Source organism: Podarcis melisellensis, assembly GCF_964234715.1.
Source record: "Podarcis melisellensis genome assembly, chromosome: Z".
In the NCBI taxonomy this organism is placed as follows: Eukaryota; Metazoa; Chordata; class Lepidosauria; order Squamata; family Lacertidae; genus Podarcis; species Podarcis melisellensis.
In genome coordinates, this window is record NC_138547.1 from 16,500,606 (window position 1) to 16,509,667 (window position 9,062).

General features: G+C 43.6%; 1 long non-coding RNA gene across 1 annotated transcript; it reads left to right on the top strand.

Moving 5' to 3' along the window:
- Window positions 1–277: 277 nt before the first annotated feature.
- LOC309362325 lies at window positions 278–8,620 on the top strand. The gene is made up of 2 exons (XR_014164911.1): window positions 278–671; window positions 8,488–8,620. It is a non-coding gene; the product is annotated as an uncharacterized lncRNA (long non-coding RNA).
- Window positions 8,621–9,062: the final 442 nt, after the last annotated feature.

The window sequence follows — 9,062 nt, forward strand, 5'->3', positions numbered from 1 at the left end:
AAATAATACTAATAATGACGGCGACCACAACTGCAAGCAAAATAATAATAATGATAAATAAGAGACTACAATTGCCATGATAATATAAATAACAATAAATGACAGACGGCAATTCTCAGCAAATTGATATTAATTAGCAATAGGATGCAATTGCCAGCAAAATGATAATATACACTTGCCAGCAAAATAGTAATAACAGACTACAATTCCCAACACCGTGATAAAAGCAGAATCGTAGAATAGATTACAATTGGCAGCAAAATGATAATAAACTATAATTATTATTATTAATAATAATAACTAGACTACAATTCCCATCATAATCAACATTAATAAAAGACTACAATTCCCAGCAAAATCACCCTCATCAATAAAAAACTACAATCCCCAGCGAGGGGGGTCTTTCTCCTCCGGGCTTGCCATAGCAAGCGAGCAGCAAGGCATGCTGGGAATTGCAGTTCCTTCGCCCCCACCCCTTTCCTCGCGACTGCCCGCGGGGAGTCTCTGTCCGTTCTCGGCGGCTCCCTTTTTACATCTGGAGCGTGGGGGGATCCGGCGGGAATGGGCAGGAGCCGCCGCGGGGGTGGAGGAAGCCAGCCGGGCTGGGCTTTGCACTTTGGGCCTTAGAGAAGCTTCCGCGTCAGCCGAAGACGCTTTTCAGAGCAAGAAATGTGAGCTGTGAAAAAAGAAAGAAAAAAAGAAACAAAGAACCCAAATTAATAAATCCCCCTTTTTTTGGTTTGGTTGGTTCTGCCCTTGGGCGATCAATGAGCCTCCGGGAGGCTGCCGTAACCGCCTGCCTGCCTTCGCCCACGGAAAAAATGCAAGAGATCCAGCCAGGAGGAAGAAGCTTTGGAAAGAGATGCAAGGAGGGATCGGACTTTTGGATCTCTCCCCCCCCCCCACGCCCCACAGAGCAGCTGCTTTGCATGCAGAAGGTCCCCTAGTTAGTAGCGAGGATTCTGAAGTAGCTGGACCAGTGGTCTGACTTGGTAAAAAGCAGCCCCCTCTGTTCCTGGGAGGTGCTTTGGCTTAGTGGTAGAGCACCTGCTTTGCATGCAGAAGTTCCCAGGTCCAGCCCCCCTCCGGCCTTCCAAGCAAGGCAGGCGAAAAACTTCCTGAAACTCTGGAGAGTTACTTCTGGTCAGTGTGGCAGGACTGGGCTAAATGGAACAACAGCCTGGCTCCGTGGAAGGTAGGGTACCAGCTCTGCATGCAGAAGGCTGCCGACTCAATCCCTGGCATTGGGGCTTCTGTGTGCAAAGTAGATGCTCTACCACTGAGCTGCTGCCCATTCCCTAAAAATAAAGCAAGATTCTAGTCCTCATGGTTCCGAATGTTGAACACAGGAAGCTGCCTTCCCCTGCATCTTGCTCACTACCACATGCACTCATTGGCAATGGGCTTGAAAGTCTTTCCCAGCTCTGCTTGGAGATGCCCTTGGGGATCGAACCTGGGAACCTCTGACTGCAAAGCCAGTGGCCTGCTGCTGAGCTGCATCCTTACCCTGGTCAAAGAGCAAGGCCTGCTTGTTTTATCCTCCACGCTCCTTCTTCATACCTGGAAGAGCCTTAGAGGTGTGCCCAGAGCACCCCCTATTATTCCAAAAGCAGGCCCATCCCACGCAGTGTGTGCCCCTGCTGGCATGCAGAGGCCCTAGTTGGCTGCTCAGTTTCAGCTCTCTTGCATCCGGGAATGAAAGCACTCCAGGAACTAAGAACGAAAGCCAATCCTACACTGTTTTTAAGCAGACGGCCATCTGTCAGGGGTTCTTCAGCTGTGATTCCTGCTTTGTAGGGGGTTGGACTAGATGCCTCTTGGGGTCCCTTCCCGCTCTACAATTCTATGATTATATGAAATACATTTCCTCCCAGGGAAGTGCGTGTATTCAACCTCTGTGCGGCCATGATGCTTTTAAAAGCATATTGCAAGCTGGCTCTTGCTTGGGAATAAGAGGAATCCTGCTGGATCAAGCCAATGGCCCTTCTTGTCCAGCATCCTGTTCTCACTGTGGCCAACCAGATATCTATTATGAGAAGCCTGCAAGCAGGAGCTGCTGGAGCGAGTTGCTTGATTGGAGCTGGCCTTGCAGTGACTTGGCCCACCCTCGTTGACATGTGGCCCTCAGAAAGCTGACAAAAGTCCCTTGTCCCTGAATTATCAAAACTTTGAAAGATTCATTTTTGCATACCTGAAGCTGGAAGGAAACCATAGGATTTTAGAGTTCAAAGGTACTCCAAGGCCATTGAGTCCAGCCCCATGCTAGATTCACAACTAAAGAATCCCGGATAGATGGCCATCCAACTTAAAACCTCCAAGGAAGGAATCTCCACCACCTTCTAAGGGAGTATGTTCCCCCGTTGAACAGCTCTTGCCGTTCAGAAAGTTCTTGCTAAAGCTTAGTTGGAATCTCCTTTCCTTGTCATTTGAATCCCTTGGTTTGGTTCCTACCCTCCAGAACAGCAGAAAACGAGCCTGCGGCTTCTTCCGAGGGAGTCCGTTCCATTGTCAAACAGCTTATAATTGAGGAGACAGGATGAGATTTTTATTTTGACATCCCTCTCCCAAAGGGCTACCTGGCAGAACCCAGTCGCTGTCTTTTTCAAAGATGTGGGCTAGAACCTCTGACACAGATCACTATTACAAAACAAAATGTTGGTAGACTTTGCAAGGGATTCTAGCAGGAGTTCATGGAGTGGACCAGGGTATGTGTCTGTGTGGGTTACCAGCTGAAAGCAACTGGAGATGTGTGCCCTGGAGGCAAGGGGTTTAGTAGTAATAAGAATAAAAATGAGGTTCCTGTACAGATACATATTTTTTTTGAATGCCCCCAAATTAAAAGAATGGCAGCTCCAATTCTCTCCCCCATCCCTGCAAAGGATTTCACCTCATTGCCCATGTATAGCTGAAATGAAACAACTGATTTTGAAAGGGTGCTTGCCAATTATGTATAGTCTTAGGCACTACAAATGTAGAGTGGGTCCAGAAATCTACAGTGGTTCTGTTTGCTTGTTGGGCATTAATTTCCCTTAAGTATTTAGACAAACAAAATTAGAGCTTCATTGCCAGTAGGAAGAGTTGCAACCTTAATCAATCTAGCATTCCCTCTGCTTCACAATATTCTTTTCTTAAATAAGTGACTTCACTTGCTTTATTTATTTATTCCTGATTTTTTATTATTTTTCTGATGTCTGATTTTTCTGATTTTTTGATTTCAAAATTCAAAAAAATCAAAAAATCAAAAACACACATACAAAAGCAAATAAAAAACAAAAAGCAAACTAAACAAATAAAACAAAAACCATTGAATGATTTTTTCCTGATTTTTGATTTTTTGATTTTTCCGATTTCTGTGATTTGTGACTTTTTTATTTCAAAAATCAAGAATTCAAAAAATCAGAAACACATACAAATAGCAAATAAAAAACAAAAAAGCAAACAAAAAAGCAAACTAACCAAATAGGCATTTTGTTGGTCAATTTGTTCAGACGTGATTGTGTCTGAATGTCCAGTCTATGTAATAATATAAGCTGCATAAATTAGTATAATTTCTCCATCCCTTTTATTTCAAGAGTTGTCAGTCTTAAGAGATGAATGAATGCATCATTCATTCTTTCATCTCTTAGCATTGGAAATTTTTGACTTTGTACCACCCCAGTGCAACTGGAATGTTTGTAGAGGAAACTTTTGAGTCTCAAAAGTTCAGATATATGTTTTTTTAATCAGCTAAATAAATTGGGGGTGGGGGTAACTGAGACAAGTACCAAGGGAACTAGTGACAATTTTTTTAAAAAAAAATTAAAAATTAAAAGCATAACATTGAATCTGGAATAGAAATATTTTTAGAGATTGTTTTTGGAGGCAGTAATGTTCGAAAGCACGCACAAAAGTGCAAGTCGATAAATAGGCGGGAAGGTAAACGGCATTTCCGTGCGCTGCTCTGGTTCACCAGAAGCTGCTTAGTCATGCTGGCCACATGACCCGGAAGCTATACGCCGGTTCCCTCGACCAGTAAAGCAAGATGAGCGCCGCAACCCCAGAGTTGGTCACAACTGGACCTAATAGTCAGGGGTCCCTTTACCTTTTAATGTTTGTGAATACCAGTTGCTGGCAACCACAGGAGGGGAGAGGAGCTCTTGTGCTCAGGTCCTGCTTGTGGGCTTCCCATTTTGGCACCTGGTTGGCCACAGTGAGAACAGGAGGCTGGACTAGATGGGCCTCCTTTGTCCTGACCCAGCAGGGCTCTTCTTAGGTTCTTGTTTTCAAAACAGGCTCTTTCATTAACAGAAAAGCTGTGTTTTCCTTCCCATGCCCTCAATTTTATAAGGAAGTTAGAGCAACAAAAAGTGACAGCTGCAACAAAATTTTGCAGCGTGGAGTGTTATTCAGGTGTTCAGGTCAGCCAGCCACCCTCTCCCAGGACACTCCATTGCAATGTTGTTACCCCCACCCTTTGTCAGTCAGCATTCTGTGGCCACTGAGCATGGATTATTGTTGTTGTTTTTGGTCCCCTTAGTTATACAGTATAAGATAATTTGGTTTCCTCATAGTCTGCTAATAAATATCTTCATTTTATCTTTTCTTGGCTCCATTTCTCTTCCATAGCTATCAGTGCTCAACCCCTGAGTTTGGGCAATTGTGAATGAAGTCAGTTCACTTTCAGATGTGAACAGATCTGAATTCTGCACCCTTCCTATTTGATCATAGAATAAATTTTGTTGCTGCTGCTGAAATGAACCCTGTAATGTAGCTTATCATATGATTTCCGCCCCTGGTTTCCTGGATTCTGGTCTCGCGCTCTCACAAAAAACCAACAACACACACCATTCTGACAGCCTTTCCTGCTGTGTAATACAGTGTGATGATTTGCTCCAGGAATCTCAGCTGGGTGTAGACATGGACGACACCCCAAAAGGAGCTCTTCAAATATCTGATTGCTCCTGACAGGAACTCCACCCCCCCCAAGCTCTTGCACATGCTCTGAATCCTATTAGAACCCACATCACTTCCATTTTGCTCTGGATTTTCCCAATAATGAGCTGTTGATAAAGAGCCCAGGAATAGAGAACACTAGCAGGTAAGTCAGGAGTGAACTTTTAATCCGTGAACTGCTTTGTATTGGTCATGATTGTTTTATGGGAATATGCAATTAAACTCCCTAAACTCCTTAAATATACTAAGGGGAGCTGCCTTCCATTGTTCAAGGATGTGTGTGCACTTGTGAAGAGATCCATGACTTGGAGCACAGAAGGCAGATTGAGAGTATGTGGGTAAAAATCATAGGGGAGAAACAGCAGTGACCTTACTGTGGGTGTCTGCTAAAGACCACCAAGCCAGACTGAAGACTTAGGTGATGCTTTCTGATGCTATCCTAGAGCAGATTACTAAACATTCAAAAAGGAGAGCTACAGTAGAGATGGGCGACTTCAACTGCCGCGGTATCTGCTGGGACTAAGGTCCAACAAATTCATCCAATCCCTTGCTGAAAATTTCATTTCCCAGAAGGGGATAATCGTATCTTGGACCTGGTCCTCACCAAGGGGAAGAACTGATTGACTGAACTGGGAAAATTGGGAGGACGTGATTGTGAGTTCCTGGGTTTCATGATTACAGAGGCAAGGGAAAACTGAGTAGTCAAACATGCACATTTGACTTTAAGAAGGCTGATTTCAAAAAGCTTAAGGAGCTACTGGGTGAGATTCCAATGTTAGATTTTTTTTTTTTAAAGGAGTTCAAGATGGTTGCTAGTTTCTTAAGGGGATGGGCTGCTCAAGACATGGACCAAGCACTTCCACCCAATTTTCCAAATTATACCAACAACACAGAGCTACAATGAAGCATCACTTACTCTCTGTAGCACCTATTCTTGCATGTGTGGCCATGCCTAGGAACTCCCTCCATATTGATATTATTGTACTGTTGATTTGTTCAGGCAAGTCTACCCAGATGTGTAATTCCATTGTGCACATTGGTTTTTAAAAATATATTGAATTTATCTGTATTTTCATAATTTTATTCTGCCTGTTGTTTTTAAATTCTGCTTTTTGCTGTATTTAAATGAGCATTTTATACCATTTCACGTAGAGATTTTAAACAGTATATAAAGCTATACAAATAAAAAAATTAATTAAATAATTTGTGAGCAATGGAAATAATAAGAACATAGGAGCCCTGCTGGATCAGGCCTGTGGCCCATCTAGTTCAACCTCCTGTTTTCATAGTGGCCAACAAAACTTTTCTCCCTCTCTTATAACACTAGAACTCATGGACAGCCAATGAAGCTGAGTGTTGGAAGATTCAGGACGGGGGGGGGGGGGAGTCATTTTTCACGCAATGCAGAGTTAAACTGTGCAACCCACTCCCTCAGAGGGCAGTAATAGCCTACAACTTGGACGGTTTTAAAAAGAGTATTGGAAAAATTCATGGAGAAAAAGGCTATTTATGGCTACTAGCCATGATGGCTATTCTCTTCCCACAGTGGAGAGAGGCAGTAATGCTTCTGGATAGCATTGCTAGAAAAAGCAGGAGTAGAGAGGGCTCTTGTGTTTGGATCCTGCTTGAGGGTTGGCCACTGTGAGAATAGGATGCTGGACTCAGTGTTAGATTTATGTATAAGCTAAACAAGCTATAGCTTAGGGCCCCGCTCTCTTGGCCCCCCCCAAAGAATTTACTACTTCTTAATTGTATTTCAGTTCAACAATTACTTTGATAAAATACATATTTTGTTATGCTAACTGCCTCTCATCTCAAGACGGGGCTCCACCCATTTATGACTAGCACATTATTTGGATGTTAATATTCTGGTTTAATATCCCAGACCATTACTAGGCTTTGTTCTCCTAAGGAACAACAAGCTATCACCAGGCTTGCCTAGCTGTATCTTTTGGGCTTCAGAATTTGACACAGTTTAACTTCCCAAACCTTGATTAATTCTATTTTTATTGAACCCAGGGATTCATGGTGTATGGCACCCTACAAACACATAACAGTGGTTTTCAAAGTAACGGGGGGAAATGGAATCAATCTTTTTTTTTCTTTTTATGGCCCCTGGTTCATGGAACCTTCCAAAGCAGAAGTGGTTTTATGCCATGTGAAAGATCACTTAAGATGTGAAACTTCGAAGATGTGGAAGACGGAATAAAGTGTTGTTTGAAAGCCTCCTAAGAAAACGTCAAAACATACGAAGAGTGGAATGTGCATGTTTTCAATTATTTCCCCCAACAATTATGACCTTAAAGCTAAAAGGACTAAAAAATAAGGACTATGTAAAATAATTAACTTGAAGATGAACTGGAAATTGTTCAGAGTTCCTCCCAAAACAAACTTAATTCATGTCCCAGTCACTCCGCAATTATTGGAATTGGTTTTGAGTAACATTCAGAGATTTTCGAACTAATTTGGTGAACTTTGTTAAACTGATCTACAGTTCATTCCAAGCACTGCTGTGTCCTACTTTACAAGGCTGCTGTGTAAATTCCAAAGGCAATCTAGCAGAATATGATATGAACTATCTGAATAAATGGGAGGCTCGCTGCATGGGATCATGGCTGCTTCTGGAAGGGAAATAGCAAACATTTCATTTCTGAGAGCACAGACTCCTGGGCCTTTGAGCATCCACAATGCTGGTCAGCATGCTGACCCCTTGCAGGAGACACGTACCTGATTTCTGTGGATCCCATGGCGTGAACCAAGTCAGTTCCTCTGAAACTACCTTTTTAGAGTTTCCTATAAGCCACCAGCCACTTATCCAGAAGGATACATTTCTGAATGGGGCTTCCGTGGGGGGTTGTGAGGTGGGGACGGGAGGGGAAGAGTGTGTGGAATAAAAGGTGCTGTGATCCTTTTGAATGACACCTTACAATCGTGACCCTGTGCCGCTGGGGACTGAGTGCTGCCTGTGTGAAATACACCTTTGCAAGACTGAAATTTCTGGTGTGTGTGTGTTTTAAGTATTAATATATATGTGGGGTGTGGACTGGGGAGGACATTGCGGTCATCCGTGGCACTGTCCCCCCTTAGGCTGAAAAAGTCCCCGGCAATAGCTTTTTTTCACTTGCCTGCAGCTGATGGGTGAATGTCCCAGTGACCACTGGAGGTCACTTTTTCAATAATATAGTTCAATCCAACTTTATTTGAGCGAATATCTTTTCATGCCGTAGTGTCTCTCATAAGCCGCCAGGCACAGGGAGAGAAAGAGAGGGAGAGAAAGGGGGAGAGGGGGAGAGAAGCAGCAGCAGGAAGATGAACAAATAATAGCAGAGGAAAGGAGGAATGAACTCTTAGCCAAACCAGAATAAATGGCGAAATACGGTATGTTGCTTATGGGAGAGGAAAGATAAAGGTTTGGAAAAATTGTTGCATCAGACCTGACTCATGCGATGTTCTCTGCAAACGTTCCTAAAGGATTGCATCTTATGCTAAATAGGCTATGTTGAAAGTCTCCAGGTGGACCAGGGACCCTGATTGCTGCGTTTCTTGTCATTGCAGGGATCACACAACAGGGGAGAGCTGCTCTTCCAAAACTGTGTGCCAGGCCAAGGAAGGCTAAAGTGGTGTTGAAGAATGGCCAATTTTGCCACAAGAAATAAATACACGTATTAAAAATGTTAGTTTTAGATAAGTGTGCCTAGTTGTGTCTCTGCATCACTAACCTCAACCCTGCCATGTTGGAATCCCTTGCAGACGACCACAGTGCCTGGGGAGAGGCAGTCAAGCTGTGTATCCATAGCAGTGGCCAGATGAGAAATGACTGCAGAGAGAAGAAATGCCATGGTGTATCTGCATATGCACAACCGGACAAATTCATCTGCCCCAGCTGCAACAAAACATGTTTCTCCCATATTGGCCTACAGCCACAGTGGGTGCTGCAACCTTCCAACAGCTTGACCTCACCCCCAAAGGCACACACCTCCATTGTCTCCCGATACACATAGATGCCAACAGCCGAATTGTGTCTCTGCATGAGTAACAGCTCTGGGTTTATATACCCTCTCAATCCACAACTCTACTGTTGCTGGAGTGTTCAGTTCTGAGAGCGACAGGATTGCTTATTGCCAGAGGAA